The 22,970-nt window shown below is 39.4% G+C and overlaps 1 pseudogene; it reads left to right on the top strand.

Moving 5' to 3' along the window:
- The first annotated feature begins 16,919 nt into the window (after window positions 1–16,919).
- The window catches only part of LOC132531918 (NADH-ubiquinone oxidoreductase chain 5-like), a 45,043-nt pseudogene continuing 38,992 nt past the window's right edge, over window positions 16,920–22,970 (top strand).

Genomic DNA, 22,970 nt, shown 5'->3' with positions numbered 1-22,970 from the left:
CACAATGAAGTGTGGTTTCGTGAAGGCCAAGAGCTGTTAACATTCCAAGAAAAAAGGAGGAAGTGGCCAACTGTCCCCCTCTATTGACAGGAAGGGGCTATTAGGGCTGGGAAGAGTCCATTGAATGTGACAATGTGGAGGTCATGCTGGTATAAAAAGAGAGAAGCTGCAGTGCAGAAGCCAGATGAGTGTGTGTTAAAAATGAATAGAAGGTACCATGATTGAATGTTGCTGAGCTCTGTGATCCTGGCAAAGAGCACAGGTTAAGAAATTCCCATACGCTTTGTGCTCCAGAAAGCACTTACTGCAAGGAACCACCCTTCACCATATAAGCCTCATAGATGCCCCTTGTTTATCTGTAAGGCTAGGCACAGCTCCTCCAAATTCCCATTCTTTGTCTCATAAATAATTACCTAAACTGCTTGTCCTCATTTATTAAACAGAACAAAATACTTGTTAATCACACTTTAAGATTCTTTCCTTCCCTTAGTTCTCAGATGTTTGATCTACCTTCAGACTGAGCCAGCATGCAGGTCCTCCTTAAAGTCCCCTCCAGGAAGATAACTTGGCCTTGGGGTAAAACATTCCATCATGCCACCTTCTCATCCCATTTCCCACATCTGGTTCTTTCTAGCCTTGTTCACTCCTCTCTGTAGAAGAAAAACACTTTTTGCCTAAACTATGAGAAGCTTGCAGATCTTATGACCACAGGGCCGCCCTGTTGCAATCATCTTTCCAAAAAAAGTCTCTCCTTACTAAATCCAGGTTTGTATTTTTATTTGACAAGATAAGAAAATACAGAGTGTGTAGATAACTCTCTCAAAACCCTTATTTGTGAAGAAGCATTTTAATGGAGACACAACCTGGGGGGGTTGGGTTGAATAGGTGCTAAATTGAGCAGAAAGTCAGTAGGATGCATAGGGCATGGCCTTGATTGGGGGAAAGGGGAGGAACATATTCCCATTACTGCACAGTCACATTGGGGTTGATGAGCAGAGGTGGGAATGGCTTGTGGAACAGATGAAGGTCAAGCTCTTTGGTGTCTGTTTGCTACTGTAGTTCAACAATATTGGGAATGAATAATAGTTTATTGCAGAAAGCCAACTAAGAGTTTGCCCAATCATGGCAGCAAGGAAGAGCAGGTAAGACACTATACCAGGCTCCACTGGTCTTTGGCTTAGTGACATCTGGAAATCTAGCCAGACAGAAGGTCAGGTATAGAGAATTAGACCACAGAGAGGCTGCTTCACCAAACAAAGACAAGACAGTGTGGAGACCAAATCCCCTACCGGGATGGTCATATTCACTAGGTTTCTGTTTATGGTATAGGAAGAGTCCAAGCCATTTGGTAGTCAGTGAGAAAAACAAAGGAAAATCTACAGACGTTGTTTCTGAGCAAGTCCTAGGCCTACATAGACTTAAAATCAAAGGTGAGCAAAAAGAAATATATACAAAACACACACACACACAAATTGGGACATATTGAGGCCTTGCTACATTCCTGCCCCTGCAACCTTATAAACCTCCTCCTTTTCGGTTGGCTGCAGCAAGCTCACATTGGATTCTACTGGTTACAACTGACAGAGTCCTAAATCACACAAAATTACAACAGTCAAAAACCACTTATCCTCTGAACAACATTGCTTTGACATACATAAAGCAAAATATTCCAGAAATATGAGAAGAAGTTGACAGAAACACTATTGTAGTGGAACTTTAGTACTTATTGCTCTGCACTTGACTGATGAAGAAGAACGAATAAATAAGGATATATGTTCTGATATATGTTCTAAATAAATAAAGATATATGTTCTAAAAATAATAAGGTTAAATTTTGGGAAAAAAATCACACTTGATACTCTACACAAATCGTTCTTCCATTCAGTATATTTTTGAGAGAATATTATAGTTCAGAATTGTGTTAAGAAGTAGGTTTTCTTTGGATCATAAATAAAAATCCTGCGCATATGGAGCCTTCAGTCTGGTGGAAAAGATAGCCTTTGAACATATAATAAAGACAATTGTTACAATTACATTTTGCCATACAAATTGCAAATTGCAATAAATGCTATAAAAGTATGGGGTGCAAGGAAAGAGAATATACAGTGAGAACGATAGATTGCCTTTAGATCAGATGGCCTGAGAAAACCTCTCAGAAGAACAAGTCTTGTGGCAGGAGATGGAGCTAACCAGGCAAGCACACAGAGACTATGCCCAGTGGAGGGGCACCATCGGCCATGGATCTGAGGTGGGAAAGAGCTTGGTATGTTCAAGGATCAAAAGAAGACAGGTGCTTCTGTGGATAGATCACAGGAAGCAAGAGGAAAGGCAGCTAAATCTGCAGTGCAAAATCTACAGGTCTTGATTCTGTCCCAGGAGCAGATGCAGAAAATAGAGAGCATTTTGCCATGTTAAGGGGAGGGATGAAAACAGATTAACTTATTTGAGTCACATGACTGACAGGTAGAAAATAGCTTTGAAAAGAGCAAGAATCAAATCAGGAATGAAAGGGCAAGTCTAGTGGAACAAGAGAGAGTTGCTGACTGCTTGGAGGGAAGTGGAAGCAGTGGAGTTGAAGACAAAGAGGTTGATGTAAAATAAATTTTGGTAGATTTGACAGAGTTCGGTAATAAATTGGATTTGAGTGGTGTTGGAAAGGGAAATATTGCAAATGTCTCCAGGAAAAAGAAACATTTTATTGAAGAATTAGTGGAACATTTATAAAAATGTATCATGTATTCAGTCACTAAGGAAATCTCAATGAATTCTCCTAATCAGGCATGCACAAGACATGGTCTCTGACAGCAATTCAATAAAATAAAAACAAAAAATTAAATAAAAATAAATGACTACATGGATATTAAAGGAAAAAACTAATAATAAAATAAACAAAAATCTTTACCATCCTAAATAATAACTCTCTAAGATATCAACACTGAAGTTACAGATTATTAGATGTAAAGAACTCTATATCTCAATTCTCATGAGACAGGCAGTAAAGTCATGTTCAGAGGCTATATCATAAACTCAAACTGTTTTGTTAATAAACCATAAACAAGGAGAATAAATTAAACTATGCCTTGAACTCAAATTAGAAAAAGAAAAAGGACAAAATCCTAAAGAAATCAAGAGAAAAGAATTAAGAAGAATACAAGCAGAAATACAAATATAAAGCCCAGAAAACTAGTAGAACAGATAAATAAATGAAGTGGCTGCTTTTTTTAAAACAAAATCTCCCCAAAATAGATAGAGCTCTAGAATGTCAAATCAAATAAAATAAAGAGAAAAGACAAAGACTCAGAATTACAAAAAGAAATGCAAAGTCTCTTATTCTGGTAGGACCCGTTGCCTGAAGAGAGAACATTCATAAAGAATGACCTTGGATCATACAGAAATGTGTTTTATTTCTGTCAGGTGATCCACATTAGGGATTCATAGCATCGTTTTCAGGAAAGGAGGTTTCAGAATCGTAGAGATAATTTATACAGCAATTCTAGGAGTTTAAGAGGAACTCAGCATATTATTCATTTTCCAACTCCTTCTCTCTTGAGATGAAGATGGTGGTGGAAGGACGAGATGAACAGAGGACATGGGAGTTCTGAGTCACTCATCATTATGAGGAAATACCTAAGGACATCCTCCAGTGGGACTACACACATTATTTTATTTTTATGTAATGTTTAATAAATAATAATATAGTTCTAACTATATTCAGACCTTATTCATTAGCTCCTTTGATCCTCATTGCAAATCTATGAAGCAAGTACAATTATAGTCCCTGTTCTACAGATGAGGAAGCTGTAAGAAGTCAAGTAACTCAGCCATTTGTTAAAGTTCCACATCCACTTTTTTTTTTTTTTTTTTTTTGCGGTACGCAGGCCTCTCACTGTTGTGGCCTCTCCCGTTGCGGAGCACAGGCCCTTGACGCACAGGCTCAGCAGCCATGGCTCACGGGCCCAGCCACTCCGCAGCATGTGGGACCCTCCTGCACCGGGGCATCCCCTGCATCGGCAGGCAGACTCTCAACCACTGCATCACCAGGGAAGCCATCCACTTCTTTTTTAACCTTAGTAGTAAGGCTCATCATAACAATTATAAAGCTTATCTATCTCAATGCAATGCTCAACCCCCTATGAGCTAATCACCAGAACAATAATTTCTAAACTGGTATGCCACAAGACACTTCTTGGGGAGATATTAATAGATGTGGACTGAAAAAAATGCCAAACATGTGTCAAATGCATTTGAGAAATTCTGCAAACTATACTCTTACCCTTAAGTTCACAATGCCTACCACACTAAAAAATTTTGTAGTCAATAAAACTGCTTAAATTTGGTAAATTTTTCTAACTTATCTGAACATGGAACACTCTCCCCCTCCCTCATTCAAAGCTTTTAAGATTCCACCCACACACTGTACAATGTGCACTGGTTTGTGGAACAAATAGCATTTTCTTGGCAGGGTAAATAATGTAAGAGTCCCTAACCTCATTACTATGATCATTTAACATCAATCTGCAAGTTCTAGTCAATGAAATAAAATGTAAAAAATTGGTTAAGATATATAACTACTCGAAGTATACCTTTTTTCTTTTTTCTTTTTTTGCTGCTGTTGCAGTTCTTTGCCTAGAAAATCCAGATGCTTCCACCAAAAACTTATGGAACCAATCAGAGTTTAATAAGATGTCCAGATAAAAATAAATTTATGATAAAGTAAAATGTTTCCCTCTATGCTAGTAATAACCAGCAATATAAATCATCATGTGAAAAATAAATGGTGTACTCTCAATGGAATATAAAACATATAGGGTAAACAAGAAATATACAGGTACCCTTGATGTATGTCAATGACCATTCTTTACTAAGACTTCACCCCACTCCCATCATCATCATGAAAGTTCACACTTTTTGAATCCTTACTCTGTGCAAGCATATTAGGGCTCTATAAGTGTCATCTCAATTAATCTTTACAATAACCTTATGAAACAGACTCTATTTACAAATGAGTAAACAAACACTTTTGTGTCAGAAAATGGAAAAGAAATCTCGAGTAAACGCTGAAGCACACTGAGTTCTTGAAGAAGATGTGTAGTGATAATGTTAATTCTTCCTCAAATAATATAGTTTTAATAAAATTCCAATAAAAATTATAATGGAATATTTTAGCTTGCCATAGTAAATTTACATTTTTATCTGGAAAATTAATAGGTGAATAGCCAAGAATATTCTTAAAAATAAGAAAGAAACTTTCTCTATCAGATTTTAAACTCAGTCAGAAAGCTATTGAACTCAGAAAGATAATACTCAGACAAATGAGATGTTAGTGTATGATAAAGGGGTTATTTAAAATCAGTGTGGAAATGATGAATTATTTAAGAAATGTTCAGCCAATTGCCCTCATATTCCAGAAGACAAAGGAGCATGGATGACTGACCAAGTGAATAGATAGGTCAGCATCTTCTGTCATCTGTCTTTGGAATGATTAGCTCTCCTTGAAGAGGACCATTTTCTGCAGCACTGATTGGCAGAATAAAACGATTCCAGAGGTAATTATCCTCTTTGTCTTTTTTTCTTTCCTGAGTTGAAGGAAGAGGGGAAAATGTGGAAATCTCAAGGTTTTACAACACATTTTACTTCACCCTCTCTCGCTTCTTTTCCCAATGAGTACTGGAAGTTTGATGAATATCTACTGATTGTTCAGAACCATGGGAAACATGCCTAAAACACAAATGAGAACAATAAAAACAGAATCATCAGGAACAAATTCTAAGAGAGAGCCTAGCTCAGTGCAGGATGGACCAGCAAAGGAACCTTTGTGTTACGAGACTTTGGAAATATGTAGGACTGTGTGGAGGAAAAAGAGATGAGAAGGGGACTTCAGAAATGAAGGGGGAGGTGGGAAGGAATGAATGAAGGCAGAGAAAGTCTGTGAATCTGAGAGTGGAACAGAGGGCACACCTGAAGGAGTAACAGAGGGTGATAAGATACTAGGTACAAAGAAGAAAAGAAACCTGAAAGTAAGTCCAAGGAGTTAGATGTGATTGGAGCCAGTGCAGGTTTGCAAGCAAGTGACCCAGAAAGACAATGGCATTAAAGAAAGAAGGTCCTGGCACGAGGATGGAGAAGAAGAGGGAAAATTAAATCAAGGATCCCAACATGAAGGCCAATGCTATAATCTAGGTGTGAAGTGACAAGGATAAAGAAAAAGACTGAAGATGGTGACAAAATGCAACAGGCACTTTGAAGCAGCCATGACCAGGACAAACTAGAGTCATGTTACAGTTATTTTAAACACCGGGAGTAGAATCAAGTGCAGTACCTAGGTTAGTATTGATAAAAGAAATTTTCACATATTGAGGTATGGGGAAATCGTTCTGGCTTAAACATGGATTAATTTGAGTTTTATGCTAACTAGAACAGCCTGTTTGTGGCCTATCAAACAAACGTTGTGCATATGTCTTAGTTATTAAAGAAAAGGATACATTGACCAGAAGTAAAGAATTTCCATGTTAAAAATAAAGATTAAATGCCTCCCTTCCTTGGATGCCAATGCTGGGCCTCCTTTGATAAGACTTCCTACCCAGGTGCCAAAGCCATACTGACTCACTGTGTACGTGCTGGTTTGTTTTTTTGTTTTGTTGTTTGCTTTGAAACCTTGAAGAAATGTATCACTGACTTTAATGTTCTTTGTTCTGCAAGATATAAAACTGTGCTGGAAACCATGCTTCTCCAGAGTAGTTTCTCAGAATAATCTGGGAAGCTAGCTTCCGGGCTATAGTCCTCAGTTTGGCTTAGATAAAACTCTTTTCTATTCTTATTATTGATTGTTTATTGATTAGTTTCATCGACATTACCCAGTAGAAATAAGATCTCCTTTCATCAGTATGTCAGTCCAGTCCCAAAGGGAAAACAAAAGCACTAGTCACAAAAGCCCTTCCCTCGCCCACACCCCAGGGTGATGCTCATTTGATTCACTACCTTTATTCCGGGGTCTTAATCCAATCTCTACCTTCCTTTGTCTCAAAAGAACAAAATTTATATGTATACTGTATTCCTAAGTAACTGTGGGCTTTTTTTTCACTATAATAAGAAGAAACTTGGAAAATAGAAGTTAAATTTGCTGAATTCTTATGTCTAATCTGACACTGAACACCTGTGCAACTTTGAGCAAGAACTTGAGTCTTAGTTTCTTTATTTGTAAAAAGGGTTACTGTTTCCTGACTTTTAACATTACTGTGTAAAGTAAACAAATATATGTATACACACATATTAAACCTGCCAACCTAGTGTCAAGTATAGAAATAAAGGGGCCTGTTGTTTACAATTATAAACACAGTACTTTTGAAGATTGAGTCAGTGGTTCTCCAAATAGCTATATTTCCTTCTCCTGCAGGCTCATTTATAACAACAGCCCATATGACCTCACACACACACACACACACACACACACACACACACACACACACACACACACACACACACATACAATTGGTTTCTGTTACCTTAATGTAGCAGAATTGAGATATCCTTTTATCAAGCGAATTCCTTCTCTCCAAGAGTGGCACTACCAGGTACAACCACTCCACAGGACAGTTTGATGAAATAGTTTGCTGTAATTAGTGCTCCCAGGGGAAAAATAACAGGCTCTCATCAAGTGTTAGGGCTCAGCAGCTTCTCCAGCTGATTCAAATTCCATTGTTTATTTTGTACATCTGGATGGTAAATGGAAGCATCTCTAGCATTGGTTTCTCCAGGCTTTCTTTAAAAAGGTTTAATAAAAGGATTAGGAGTTTAAATAGGTTTCCAACTGTTAAAAGTAGTTTTCTCATTTTTCATGTTCACATTCTCAAAACCAATTTATCTTCTTGACCTTCTGGCTGCCGCTTCCTCTGGAATGGGAGGCTGCCTCCAACCAAGAGGAAAAAGGGACCGTACGCCACTCTGTGATCTCCATATCTCCAGTGGACACTTATTAAGTCCCTACTACTTGCACAGAACTGGAATGGGAACTAAAGAGAATTCAAAGACGGTACGTTGTCATTTTGTTGGAAAGAGTAGAGAAACCCATGTGAAATATAGAGCTTCATTATAAGAAACAAAGTAAGAGAAATCAAAATATTTTGGAAGATATTGTGAGAGAGATAAGGATATAGAAGTGAATTGAAGGAGAAAGAGAAATGTGAAGATCTAAAAAAAGTGGTTCTCAACCCTGCTTTCCCATTTGAATCACCCAGGACACTCGTTAAAACTCCCAATGCCCAGGCCATACACCAAACTAATTAAATCAGAATCTCCCTTAGTGGGTCTTGGCCATAAGTATATACTTGCTAAATCTCCCAAAGTGATTCTAATGTGCAGCCAAGATTGAATAGTACTAAAGTGGAGCAAAGATAAAAGTTTCCATGAAAATCTTGACTATTACCATTAAGTGAGGTGGGAGCAGGGGCAGGAGAATGGGGAACAATTCTGATTCTGAGTACTAAACGCATTTTGTTATTCTGACAGTGAAAAATTGTTCCCTATAGAGCAATAAGTACAGGTAGTGTTACTGAACACAGGTTCTTGTGCCCAATGCACAGTGAGACCAAACAACCCAAAATGTCAGAGTTTGGAGCAGAGAAAGGTTTATTGCAGGGCCATGCTAGGAGACAGGTGGCTTGTGCCCAGAAAACCTCGAGGGTTTCAACAAAGCATTTTTAAAGGCAAGGTGAGGGAGGGACATGTGTTGTTGTAAACTTCTTGGTGTCGTAATCCTTTGTTCTTGCAGCTGTCCACATAGGACAGGGCATGATGCTCCTGCAAACTTCTAACAAAACAAATGTTATTCTCTGTTCTGCAACTTTTTATTCCTAAATGAATGGACCCTTAAAAGCCAGAGCCCTGAGAGTAGAATATTCTGTATATATCAGGCTATAGGCAACATTCTTTTACAAAATATGCAGAGCCAGCCTGACTAAACACAGGAAAAGGAACAGATCTAATATGGACTCAGATTTGTTCTTCCCTATTACAGTAGCTTCTTTGGTTGGAGAGCCCTGCAGAAAATACATGGACTCCCGTATTTTTTTTTTTTTTGGCTGCGTTGGGTCTTTGTTTCTGTATGAGGGCTTTCTCTAGTTGTGGCAAGCGGGGACCACTCTTCATCATGGTGCACAGGCCTTTCACTATTGCTGCCTCTCTTGTTGCAGAGCACAGGCTCCAGACACACAAGCTCAGAAGTTGTGGCTCACGGACCTAGTTGCTTGCTCCACAGCATGTGGGATCTTCCCAGACCAGGGCTTGAACTCATGTCCCCTGCATTGGCAGGCAGATTCTCAACCACTGCACCACCAGGGAAGCCCCAAACATGAGCTTCCATATTTGCAGAGTAAGGTTGATACCAGGTTAGCCAACAGGTTCCTAAGGCTAACAGGTTCCATGATTGGTTATTCAGCTATGGAATTTAACCATTCCTATTATTCCAAAAGTCTTCATCAGGGAGAGCTGCTGTTGGGGAATTCAGTACACCTGTAACCATGTGAAGAGAAGCAAAGCAGGAACCTTATGTTAGTTAAAATATTAGAGAGAGGGAAGATATAAGAGATAAGAATGGCTGAAGGAGAAACGGGCATTGTAAAGTTTGCTGGGTGCCGCATGGCAGAATGGCAGTAAGAACACCATATCAATGAAAAAAGATGCTCAATGTAAGATAAAGGAGGATTAGAGGAATGCCCGTGTCATATAAATTCATCTGGCCATCAATGACTTCCTCCTTTACTTCCCTGCTATTTAAAATTCCACCATTGGACATATCCCTCTTGAAAGCATAGACAGCTATAACTGGAAAACAATTTGGCAATATCTGATAAAGTTAAAGACACATATCCTATGATTTAGCAATTCCACTTAGAAATAAATAGAATAGTGATATTCTAGATATACACTATGTATTACAAGTCATAGTGAAGAATGCGGGGGAGAGGATTCCGCTGTGGAGAGAAGATAAATAATATGGTACATTTGCACAGAGAATAATATGTAACACATAATAGATGACAGATAGACAATAGATAATACAGGCAAATTTCAAAAGCAAAATTTTGAATGAAGAAAGCAGGTAGGAAAATAATATATACTATTTATTTAAGTTTTAAAAACACACAAATCAATACAATTTAAATGTTTATGGCTTAAAATGTAAGTAGCCAAGGTATAAAAATTTATCTGGCAAGAGAGAAAAAAATGTGGTTAGGCTGAATACAAAGGGAGCTTTATCTGGTTCTTAAAAAATAAATCTTCAGCAAATATAAAATGTTAATAACTATCACATCTGGAAGATGGGTACTGTACCTAACTATATACATTTAATATTCAAAAATAAATAAGTAAAATAAATAAATAGGGAAAGTACATAATTTCCAGTCACTTAAATCAGCAATCCAAAACTAACAAACAATATTTCCTATATCTTGCCTGCTACTTCATGCACACCCAACACAATTTGTATAACCCTTAAGATCCACTTGCTGATGTGGTTTTGCGAATATAATTGGATGGGTATTATTATGCACATTTCACAAATTAAATTAATGCACAAATTTTCCTTAACTCATGAAACGCAAAGGACTTGCTCTAGATCTAAAAGGTAGGACCCAAAAGTTATCTTCTGACTCTTCTTTTTTCCAAAACATTCCTTAGGAAACTGCTGCTAGGCATGTGGAATGCATTTTACTGTAGAAACCAGGTTATCAGTGGTGATAAGGTTTCCAGGCAAGTCTATTGACTTCTGGCTTAGAGAGAAAGCCAGAAAGCCTCATTCCCATCCCTGGACTGTCCCTTCCTCAATCCCTTTTACCTTTCAACACGTGGGTGTTGAGGGTTGGCAATCTACCATTAGCTGACACTTTTTCAGAAATATTTAAAGTTTAACAATTACTGTCTCCTTTCCCTCCTTCCTGACCTCCAAATCCCCAATTAACTCTCTAATTTCTTCAGCAGAACTGAACTAATTCATACTTAGGTGTGAATTTAATCACTCATTTATTCATTCACTTGTCTATTCATTCAAATAAACAAGTCTTGAACCCCTATGACACTTTTGGGTATAATGACATAAGCTTAAAGCTCCTCACAAATGGGAAACCCTGAGGGAAAACTTATTAATTAAATAACCCTAGGCTGTATGTGCTGTTATAATAGATGTTTGAGCAAAGTATTGTACTATAGAAGAAAGAGGAGAGCCGGCATAACTCTGCTTGTTGTGGAAAGGAAGGGAGTAGGGCTGTTTTAAGGGAAGTAGTATTTGAGTTGAGTTATTAAAAGAATTTTTCAGGCAAAGACTGGAAAAGATAAGTTAAATTGTAGGCACAGCATCTACAAAGTTTCAGAATTTTGCCATTTGAAATAAATTGCTTAAAGAATATGTTTAGGGGGGGCTTCCCTGGTGGCGCAGTGGTTGAGAGTCCGCCTGCTGATGCAGGGGACACGGGTTCGTGCCCCGGTCTGGGAGGATCCCACATGCGGCAGAGCAGCTGGGCCCGTGAGCCATGGCCACTGAGCCTGCGCATCCGGAGCCTGTGCTCCACAACAGGAGAGGCCACAACAGTGAGAGGCCCAGGTACCACAAAAAAAAAAAAAAAAGAAAAAAGAATATGTTTAGGTATATTCCAATATGCCAAGGGAATAAAGAAAATTTTAATGTACAAGGACACTGAAAATGAATGGGAGAGGAAGGAAAAGCTAAACTCAAGGCTTGAATGTGTGTCCAGGTCATGTGGAGAGTCTCAGTGGTCCTGCTTCTAAAGGTAAGAGGATTTCTCGCAGGTTTTGAAAAGTGAGTGTCATCATCTGATCTATGTTCTAGAAAGGTAACTGGCTGAAGGATCAAAGGTGGATTGGAAACATAAGAAATGGGAGATGGAAATACTGGTTTAAAAGTTGGGGTACCCAACTATTTTCCAAAACATAGCTAGCTTTTCAGTGGACATCTAGTGAGTATAAGGGATCATCAAATTTGACAATGAGTTTCATTCTTCTCAATTCCATGTGCTAAATCTATGCTGTAGTCTATATCCCTTTGGTGCTATTATAACAGGAAGAGCGATAATAGGGAAGAGCAAGTCTGACTCCATATTGGATCTGTTTCTTTTACTTTAACTTTTACATTGTATTGCTTTGCTACAAATTAGGATATTGCCTATAGCCTGAAATATACAGGATAGCGTATTCTTAAGGTCCTGACCTTTAAAGGTATAATAATTTTCCATTCAGACAGAGATAAAAAGTTGCAGAACAGAGAATAACATTTGTCTTGTTGGAGGTTTATAGGAATGTCGTGACCTGACCTACATGGACAATTCAAGAACAAAGGATTCTGACACCAAGAAGTTGCAACAACCAACCACACCCCCTTCCCTTTCAGTATACAAGGAACCTGAATTCTAACTCAGGTAAGATGGTTCCTTGGGATACTAGTCCACCATCTTCTCAGTCTGCTGACCTTCTGAATAAAGTTGCTATTCCCTGCCCCAACAAGGCAAACGTGAAGGTTCTGTTACAGAGTCCAAGCTCGTACCATCATGTAGTGAGCAGTACAAGCTTGGACTTGGTAACAGCAGATTCATAGCTTAAATTCATGAGATGACTCTGAGCAAGTTCTTCACCCAAGTTCTGCCTCTTGACCCATTCTCCACACTCACTGTCCTACTCCGTACTTTGGGGAGAAGACCTCTATAGTCTATTTCACCTGGACGTCAATGAGCCCTAGCTTTCATTTGACTTTTGTCTGTAAGAGGCCCAGCCAGGAGATCAGAGAGTGGGAAGAGAGAGGTGGGGTATTTATTCTCCTGACTCTTTCTCAGACTGTCTGTTGTAGCAGCTGCATTTCCCTCCTTAAATTCATAGTTCCCGTTATGTGGTCCCTCTTCTGTGGCTACAGCTCGATAGTTTCCAAGAACAGCTCCTTACTGGTTATTCAAAATATATACCCAGGACTTGTTTTAATCAGATATGGTAAGACACATGGACATAAAAATGACTATCATGAAAGAAGTTTATACTCACAGATCCCTAGAAACAGGAGGCATGGCATACCACACAGGGCTGCATGGGGAAAGGAACACAGTTAGTCAGTAGGCAGAGAAGAGCAAGGGCAGAGCATGGCCCAGAACATTTATTGGGGTTTTCACAGGAAGGTATAGGTGAGGCAAGGGTAGCTATGCTGAATAAATATAAGACTGGAGATTTTAAATCATTTCAGCCAGCAAGCTCTCTGTTGTAAGGGTGGCCCCTGGTTGCTCATTACCTGGATTTGGGGTGATGTCAGGTGGGGGAAATATTGGCTTGGTGTGTGAGAGTTTGGTAAAGGATATGGTTGGGTGTGGGCTCTGGATAAGTTGGTTTGCATATCAAAATCATGCTCCAGTAGGGTCTTTTGCTATCTCTAGTTATTAGCTAGCCCTTAGAGGGACAGTCTTTCCAGGATCAAAGCCCCAAATGCCAGAGAACCAAGAATACACAAAATAAGAAGATACAGGCAATAAGCCATGTCTCTTAAGGTCTATGGGTGACACCAATTTCCCACCAGTCCTTAGGCATGTCACCATCTCCCCACCTCTTGTGGTTTCCCTTAATCCTGTGTACATGCCTTTATAAACAGTTCTTTCATTAAATTCTTCAGTTAGCCTTTCAAGTGGGCCCTCTGTCTCCCACCAGGACCCTGACTACTACAACTGCTAATCTCCATTTCACTTTGGACACACAGATACTACTACATCACATATATGTCTCAGATCATTAAATTCTCATTATAATACTATTGATTTTTTGACAGGATATAGAAACCTTTTCATTTAGGATGCTAATTCCACTTTGTTCATGAAAATTAGTTCTGAAAAGTGCAGTCAGCCATAATTAATTTTTCAGTATTTTCAGTGTAGTTCCTTGATACTATTTTTGAGCACCCAAAGAGTCAACAACATAATAAAAACTAATGCTCTATCATTGAGAATTTGAAGACTTTCTTTTCCCCTACTGGAAATTCTGTCCACTTTCATTTTTTCTTTTTCTTTTTTTGAAGATTTAGCTTTTTTTTTTTTAACATCTTTATTGGAGTATAATTGCTTTACATTGTTGTGATAGTTTCTGCTGTATAACAAAGTGAATCAGGTATACGTATACATATATTTATTGACAGTTCATTGCGTAGACTCCAGGCAGAAAGGAGGATAATCTTTTCTGTTCCACTTCATGCTGGGAGCCTAGGAGCTTCCAAGTAGAATGGCACCTCTGAGAACCTCAAAGCCATGTCTCTCCACTTCCTTCATCTAAATTTGCCTCGCTAGGCTTATTTCAGTTCTTCAGATAGGTTGATCTCTGTTTCAGCTTTGGAAGGAGCTAGTTCTTCCACCTAGAATGTTCTTCACCACAGTTCTCAATCTCCTCACTTAATAATTTCTTCTTCAGTTCTCAGCGTAAATGTCATTTTCTCCGAGATGATTCCTGCATCAAGCCTCCTGCTCTGCATCTCAGAATAGCCTGTTCCTTTCCTTCCTCACACTTCCCCCACTTTGTAAGTGTAGTTCTACTTGTGTAGTTACTCTAGTGATTGTTGTTTCCCCCATAAGAGCATGAGCTCCACAGGGAAGAAACCTTATCTATTTTCCTACCCTCTGCTTCCATGGGCCCAGCACAGGGGCAAAGGCTGAGTGTCCAGTGACTAGAAGGTAAATGGATGATGGAGCCTTAACAGCTGCTTTCAAGGATAGTTGTCTTTTTTTGTTAACTACAGGACAATATTTTTTTCAGGACAAAATGCTTTTGTTTGTAGATCTCTCTTTATACTGAAAATGTTTAAGATACATTAATTAATCAGAGATCACGGTCTTGAGCATGTTATGTAATTTTTCTGGGCCTGTTTTGGGAACTGAGATAGTATCTGGCTTTTTTCTATCTCTCATAAGGTTGTGGGAAAGGTCAAATGCCATGATATACACACAAGATCTTTGTAAATGTAATGGACTGCAATAATTATTTTAATAATCTAGACAATATATTCTATCATGTATTTCTAAAACCCAGCCTGCCATTCTTGGGATTCTATGAGTTGAACTTCTAAATCAAGCACCTTCAGAATGTGAACAGGTCTCCATTCTCTTGTGTTCGTTTATTGATTCATTTACTAAGCACCTACTATGGGACAGTCTCTGTGAAAAATGCTGAGAAGTTAAAGGATGAATGTTAAAGGATGCCTGTGCATGGAGGCCTACATTCTATGAGAGGGAAACAGACATAAGCACAGGTAAGTGCTCTAAGGTCCTGCAGGCACTAGACAGAGGGCAGAAGAGGGTCCTGTCTAAGCACACTCCTGCAAGATGTTATTTGAATAGGTCTTTTAATGATGGAACTATTGCAGAGTTATGGGCAGGGTTAAGGACATCTGCAAGTGATGTTGAGGGACCCAGAGCTAACAAAGCTAACAACAGTTACCATCATAGGTTTAGAGAGTCAAGGGAAGGAAACAATATAACTGGAGCTCAATTGAGAGCTAGATCCAAGGAAGAAGAGTTAATTGACAAATGCTACATTGTAGAAGTGGCAACTGTAGTCAAAACTTCACCAAAGCAGGAAGGAAGCCAGAGGAATATATATATCATCATCTTTCTCTTCTCCTCTCAGATATCCTACCAGGTTTCTCATCAACCAACCCAAGTGGCAGCCAGAAAGCAAGGGAGTTGGATGATACTATTCATAGATCTCAGGGAATGGACCAGGGCATAGAAGTGCAGAAAATAATGAGGGCAGATGTAAAATAACCAGCACAGAACTCCCAGAAGGAAAGTCTTTCCTCCACTTGGAATGGTCAAAAAGGCCTCAGAGGAAAAGAATATTAGTTTCCCAGGGCTGCTGTAACAAATTACCAATAACTGCACGCTTTAAAACAAGAGAATTGTGTTCTCTCACAGGTCAAGAGGTTAAAAGTCTGAAATCAAGATGTCAGCAGAGCCATGCTACCTCTAAAGACTCTTAGGTAAGAATGCTTCCTTGTCTCTTCCTAGCTTCTGATGGTTGCCTGCAAACCTTGGCAGTCCTTGGCGTGCAGATGCATCACTCCAATCTCTGCCTCACTTGTCACATGGCCTTTTTTCCTGTGTGTGTCTCTGTCTTCACATGAACTTCTTATAAAACACCAGTCATTGAATTTACGGTCCACCCTTATCCAGTGTGACCTCATCTTAATCTGACTAATTACATCTACAAAGACTCTGTTTCCAAATAAGGTCACATTCTGAGGTTCCATGGGGACACTATTCAACCTAGTACAGAGAACGTTTGAATTAAGTCCTGAAAGTTTATAGATTCCCAGAAGGCATACTGGGGTGGAGGACATGGCCCTCTGACCACAGCATGTGGGCCAACAGCAACCTAGTCCCCATTTTAAAGTCCACTCTACACACTGTTAGCTTCATGTCTATTCCAAAGATACCATAAAGATCTGTGGCCATAAGAGGATAGGAGGGTAGCAGCTGGATCAGGAGCTGCTGGCTGGTGGGAGTTCTCAGTGTAGAAAGGTAGAAAAAGCTTGGTATCTTTGGGAGAGTTCATCTAAAGTGGTCTGAGTGTTGAATGGGACCTAAATAGAAATGATGTTGTGAAATCACTTTTATAAAAGACAGGAAGAAACAATGTTCCTAGAGTCAAACAAGGAGGCAGTCAGGAGGGAATGCAAATCTGAAGAGGTGTAGAAAAGATTGCTTTTCTAGGTTAAGTCTAGCCAGGAAAGTCACCATCTGTCCGTGGGAAACTGTGGAATAGTCTGGGGGACCCTCTGTCAGAGACTGAAGTGGGAAGTCCAGTTCTCAGAAGAACTGCAGAGTATAAATGTCCTTGGACTTAGGATAAAAGACTTTGACTTTGAAATGTTGAACTATATATAAGCTAAGATGCAGCAACCAGAACAAAGAAGCGTCACTGAGCACAATGGGAAAGCTGCCCCATGCCAAGGCCTGGCCAAGGATAGTGTCACTGGAGCAGGTGAGGACATCTCACTAAGCTCAGAGAAAGGTGCTGACAGGTATCCTCAGATTTCTCCTCCCTTGGGACCAGCCAGACAGGCCAATACAATAGGGATCAAATGGTATTCAGCTCATGAGGTTATTTCTTTAGCAATGGTTAGATGGAAAGTATGAGGTTTAATATAGTCCAGAGTAGTTAATGTCTTTGCTAGAATTACATGACAAATCCATTTCCCAGTATCTAGTGAAGTGTGTCCACAACAGAGAGCATGACATTTAGCAAGGATTTCCAAAGTGTTCCTTGGAGACTCAGCCATGCCCTCGGCGGGGGGCAGAAGAGAGTATAAGGAAGTATGCATATAAATCAGGATGAAGGGTGGACTTCCAGGTAAGATTCTGTGTTGACAAATGTTACTGCAATGACACTTGTTTAGAAAGAGAATCACAAGAGATGGTTCTACCACCACCTCTGCCACTAGAAATTCTGTAACTACAAATGACTCACTTTACTTCTTTGTGCAGCTCACATTTCATTTAGACAAGAGCAAGAATTAAACAGTTATGAAAACATTTTGTAAAAGTAACAGCATGGCCTGATAACAAAGCATTATTGCTAACATTAGTATCATCGTCATCATCATTGTTGTTGTCATCCTCACCATTGGCCCAGTTTGGCATTTAAGGCTTGTCTTGCTTTGGCTGCTCTTCCTAATCTCACTAATTTCATTTCTCCATTACTCCTTTATCCAGAAATTCAGTTCCAGTCCACATAAGTATAGTTCATTCATGTATCCACTTTCATATTTACTTGCTGGTTTGTCTGTTGTCTGTCACTGGACTGTAGTATCAGAACTATGCCTGTTTTGTCCCCTGCTGCACACCCAGTTTCATAATGCCAAGAACAGAGTAGATGCTATGCAAGGATTTGCTGAACAAATAAATAAACAAGTGAATCTAGTATGACCTGGGACTGGGTGATTTAGTGCCAGTTTCTAGATTAGTGATCTTAGAACTCAAGTCACAAAAAACTTAATTAAATTTCTGATGACCTGAATGTCACTTTGGTATCTTGAAAGACTTTTGATCATCAAAATAAACAACCACAGCTGACTGGCAAAAATAATAAGGATCCACTAGCTGGTTTTCAGTATCCAATCTCTTCTCCACCCAGTATATCCTCCCCTCTGCCACTAGAGATAATCCCCTGAATGAAAAAGTTGGATTTGCCAGTCCCTTTCTTAAAATCCTATGTGCCAGGCACTCATTTATTTATTCGTTCCTCAAATAGGTATTAGAAAAATTAAAGGAAATACAGAAAAAGATAGAAAGAAAGAAAACGTATAGTTTTTAGAGTATTAGAGATATATGGATGACAGACAGTCAGAATAACCAGCTTAGAGAGTGTCATTGAGGTAAAACTTTAGGAAAGAAGCCATGAAATGAAATGAGTACATCAAGACAAGGCCACATGAGGTTAACTCTCCTGGCAGATAGATCATCTGACAGAACTGTAGCCTGACTCCATAATCAATAAGGAGCCCAGAAGGTATTTCTCATGAAGGACCATCACTTTCAGAATCTTCAAAACCCTTGATTGTGAAGTAATTCAGATTTCTGGCAGTCTGCTTAGAGAATAGTCTTCATGTTTTACAATGAACAAATAAATGAATTAATGAATAAGATGCTGGTCATGGTGAAGAAAATACAAATGGATAATGAAGCACTCATCAGAAGTGGCTCAGAGCCCAGGTCTAAAACTAGAAATCAGAGGGGCAAAGAAGTAAGAAGAAGTGGGAGGAGGGGCTAACATGAAATGTGAAGCCAGAAACCCTCACTTTTAGATGATTCACTTACTAGTGGAGTGGCTAACCTGAGACTTGGGTTTCTCCTCTGCACAATGGAGGTGACCCCATGGACATAGTACACACTCTCCTGGTCATTCGAGGAAAGGATGAGATCGTATATGTAAAAGCCCTTCATAAACAATCATTTTACCTTTTTAACAGCTTTGTTTATTCATTCACATATACAATTGACCCATTTAAATTATGCAGTTTAATAGTTTTTAGTATATTCACAGAGTTATACCACCATCACCATGAACAATTTTAGAAGATTTTTATCACCTAAAAAAGGTGCCCTGTAATGATTAGCAGTCATTCTCCCATTTCCTTCCCTCACCACACACATACACACCCCACACACACATACAAACACACCACCACCACCACCACTACCACCACCACAGCCCTAGGCAACCACTAATCTACTTTCTGTCTCTACAGATTTTCCTATTATGAACATTTCATATAAATAACTTCATACAGTAAGCGGTCTTCTGTGACTAGATCCTTTCATTTAGCATAGTTTTCAAGGTTCAGCCATGTTTTAGCATGAACCAGTACTTCATTCTTAGCTAATTTATCAACTAATAATATTCCTTTCAGGGATATACCACATTCTTTAGCCACTCATGTGTTGATGGACATTTGGGCTGCTTGTACTTTTGGCTATTATGAATAATGTTGCTATGAATATCTGTGTATGTCTTTGTGTAGACTTATGTTTTAATTTCTCTTGAGTGCATACTTAGCAGTAGAATCACTGGGTCATATGGTAACTCTATGTTTGGCATTTTGAGGAACAACCAATTTATTTTCCAAGCAGCTGCACCATTGTACAATTTTACATTTAGGGTGCCTTTGAGGAACGCCCAGGAGACCAGTATTCCTGGGCAGAGTGGGCAGTGGGAGGAGTAGAATTTGAAACATGTCCATAACAGGGGTCAGATCATGTAGTTCACTACAGGCTATTGGGATAATTTTATTTTTACTCTCAAATATCTGTGAAGCCATCAGAAGATTTTGATCAGGAAGGTAACATGATCTAACTAACATTTTAACAGGACTTTACCGGAAACAGAATTGAGAGCAGACTGAAAGGGGAAGGGGTTGGAGCACAAGCTTGTTACAAGACTATGACAGTGATCCACATGAGGAATGCTGATGACTTGGACCAAAAGAGATGGAAAGAAACATGATTGGAGTCTGAATATATTTGGTAGGTAGTACTTCATTTCTCTAATAAAGCTGAGAATCATTTTATAACTACCTCTACACTACATCTAAAATGTGATTAAAATTTTATTGATATTCTATTAATGTACTGAATTCGAAGGAATTCACTGAATTTATAGATTAACTTGGGGCACATCTGTTACAATATGGTTTCTCCTGCATAGACATTTATTCCCATCTTCTTTTATGCACCATGGTAAAGGTTTGCAGTTTTCCTCATGTAGGTTCTGTAAATTTCTTTTTAAGATCTTTTGTAGGAGAGGGATATGTGTGTGTCTAACTGGCTATGGCTAATCTAGAGAAAAAATACATACTTTTGTGTATTTATTTTTTAATGGCCATTTTACTCAACTCTCATTAGCTCTAATATTTTTCCTAAGTTTTTCAGTTTAATATTCATATACTGAGAAATTTATTTACCCATTTCCAATATTTAGGCATGCTAGTTCTCTACCTGGATAGGTGAGTTTTTGTGGTAAAAAGGATTTGAAATGGATCTTATAGGCAATGAAGGGTGGATTCCAGTGGTACATACCAACAGAACTCCAGGCTTTGGGGAGCAGCACAGGAACACCAGGTAGTCAGAATAAGAGTGCAGATGGGGGCAGGGAATGAGGGGTGGGAAGAATCCAGCAGAAGGGAATGCTAACAAAGGTCCTGACATAAGGACTTAGATATTTAAAGCAAGCTTGTAATTGTAATAGGTAAAAGCAAATCTGACTCCATATTAGATCTGTTCCTTTTACTTTAACCCTTGTTCTTTGTTGCCTGTTCTTAGTCATGCTGGCTCTGCACCTTTTGTAAAAGAATGTTGCCTATAGCCTGAAATATACAGGATTGCCTATTCTCAGGGTTCTGAGAGTCCATTCATCTAGAGATAAAAAGTTGCAGAACAGAGAATAACATTTGTCTTGTTGGAGTTTTACAGGAACATCATGACCTGACCTACATGAATAGCTGTAAGAGCAAAGTATTCCGACACCAAGAAGTTTGCAACAACTAACAAAGCCCCTCTCTCTCCTTGCCTTTAGAAGTGCTCTGCTGAAACCCTTTGGGGAGTTTGGGGTTTTTTGAGCCTGAGCCACCCATCTCCTTACAGCCTGAGCCACCCATCTCCTTACTCCTTTCTCTGCTCCAAACTCTGATGTTTTGGTTCGTTTGGCTTTACTGTGCATCAGGTACATGAACTTGTGTTCAGTAAAAGGTTCACTTGGATTAGACTTATTAGGGGACTTGGAAGTTATAAGGCTGAGAGCCTCATTAAATCTATGAAGACAATGAGGTCCAAAGAGGAGAAGAGAATTTTCCAAGGATGCAAGGTTAATGGCTAAGCCTGTGCTAGAATGCTATCCAGGTCTCTTTCCATTTTCACTGTACTGAACAGTAGCCACCCTCATAGAGGAGGGGCCAAGCCAATAGAAAGTCAAGAGGCAGGGTCTTTTGCCCCATCCCATCACTTTTCTTTGGGAAGAAGGTAGAATACTTTATGTTCCCATGTCTCCACAGAGTGTTGGATTGGAAAGAGGGAGGGAAGGAAAACAGTATGCTAAACCATCACCTACTTGCCCTTCTACAATTACCGGACCTTGGAGAAATCCACTCATTTTGCTGGGCCTCAGCTATTATCACCTTAAATATATAGGAACCATTTAAATTGGCAGCTACATCCAGCTCACAGATGTGTTTTGTATTTTGCTGGATTTGAAAGCAATTTTAATTATTTGACAGCATTTAGAAGTCATAAAAGTTTACATAAAATCCAGATTTCTGGCTTTTCTTGAAAAATGTGAAGGTCTTGCAACACCAGGACAACTTGCTGCATATTGTCTGTAATCTATTGTCTGTGTGCAGGGTTATCACTCACCATCTGCCATCATCCCTACTTACTCACTCATTTAGGCCACACACGTTCCCTCCATGGGCTTTCCAATATGATCTCACAATCATCCTAACTCCAAGGGTCTGTGACTCTGTGATGCTGTGATTCTCAGTATGGTCTTGGCAAACACATCTCAAGTAAGGTTAACCCACATGTCTGTCCCTCTGGATATGCCCTCCTCAGTGTTGTTTCAGGCTCAGCTGATTTCTCCACTTCCCTATTGTCTTAACACACTTCCTCTTCCTGATGCCCAGGTCACTAGGTCTTGGCAGTACAATTCCAGAGCCTTCGCCAGTCATTTGGATGTTCTTTATTTCTCCCCTAAACTAAATGGCCTGGCTTCTGGCTTCTGCCCAGCATGGCTTGGGAAGAAGGAAGTGACAGACCTGCCTTCCCTGGCTCCCTCGTAGAACAAATCTCTGTGATCTCTCTTTATCCCTTCATTCCACAAACTCCAGGGTAGTAAATGCGTCAACAGCAAATGGTGGAAATTGTATATCTAAGGAAAAGAGCTTAGTGTTGACACTGGCTGCTCAGCCCGCTGGAGGCTCCTGCAGGAGTGGGAAGCAAACAGGAAGAGAAATCGTCCTAGTGCAAATAGAGGTCAGTGCCATCTGACAGAGCCCTGGGAACAGCCTTGTCCAGGGTGTGCTTAGGGAAAGATGAGACAACTTAGGATCAGGAAGACAGGAGACACTCATGCTGAAGTCAAGAATAGAGTTCCAAGAGCAATTTTTATAGTCTGGGAAAGTGTGAGAGTCTTAAGGACATCCAGGCAAAGATAGGAAGGTAAAAAGCACATTAAGAGAGCCAGGCTGAAGCAGTTATTGAAATAAGAGAAAATAAGTTCATTGCATTGAGTGTAGGATGATGTAATGAATTATGAGAAACAAACCTTAGCCATGAGGCCAAGGAACAAAAAAAAGTAGACACATTTGAGGATCACCAAGTAAACAGGTTGGGATCAGAGTTAAAGCCCCAAGATGACATCTCTTCTATGTAAAATAGGCAGACACAGCTGGC

This window comes from Lagenorhynchus albirostris, chromosome 13 (genome assembly GCF_949774975.1).
Source record: "Lagenorhynchus albirostris chromosome 13, mLagAlb1.1, whole genome shotgun sequence".
NCBI classification, from domain to species: Eukaryota; Metazoa; Chordata; class Mammalia; order Artiodactyla; family Delphinidae; genus Lagenorhynchus; species Lagenorhynchus albirostris.
Note: the sequence above shows the minus strand (reverse complement) of the source record. Positions and strands in the feature narration are given on the sequence as shown.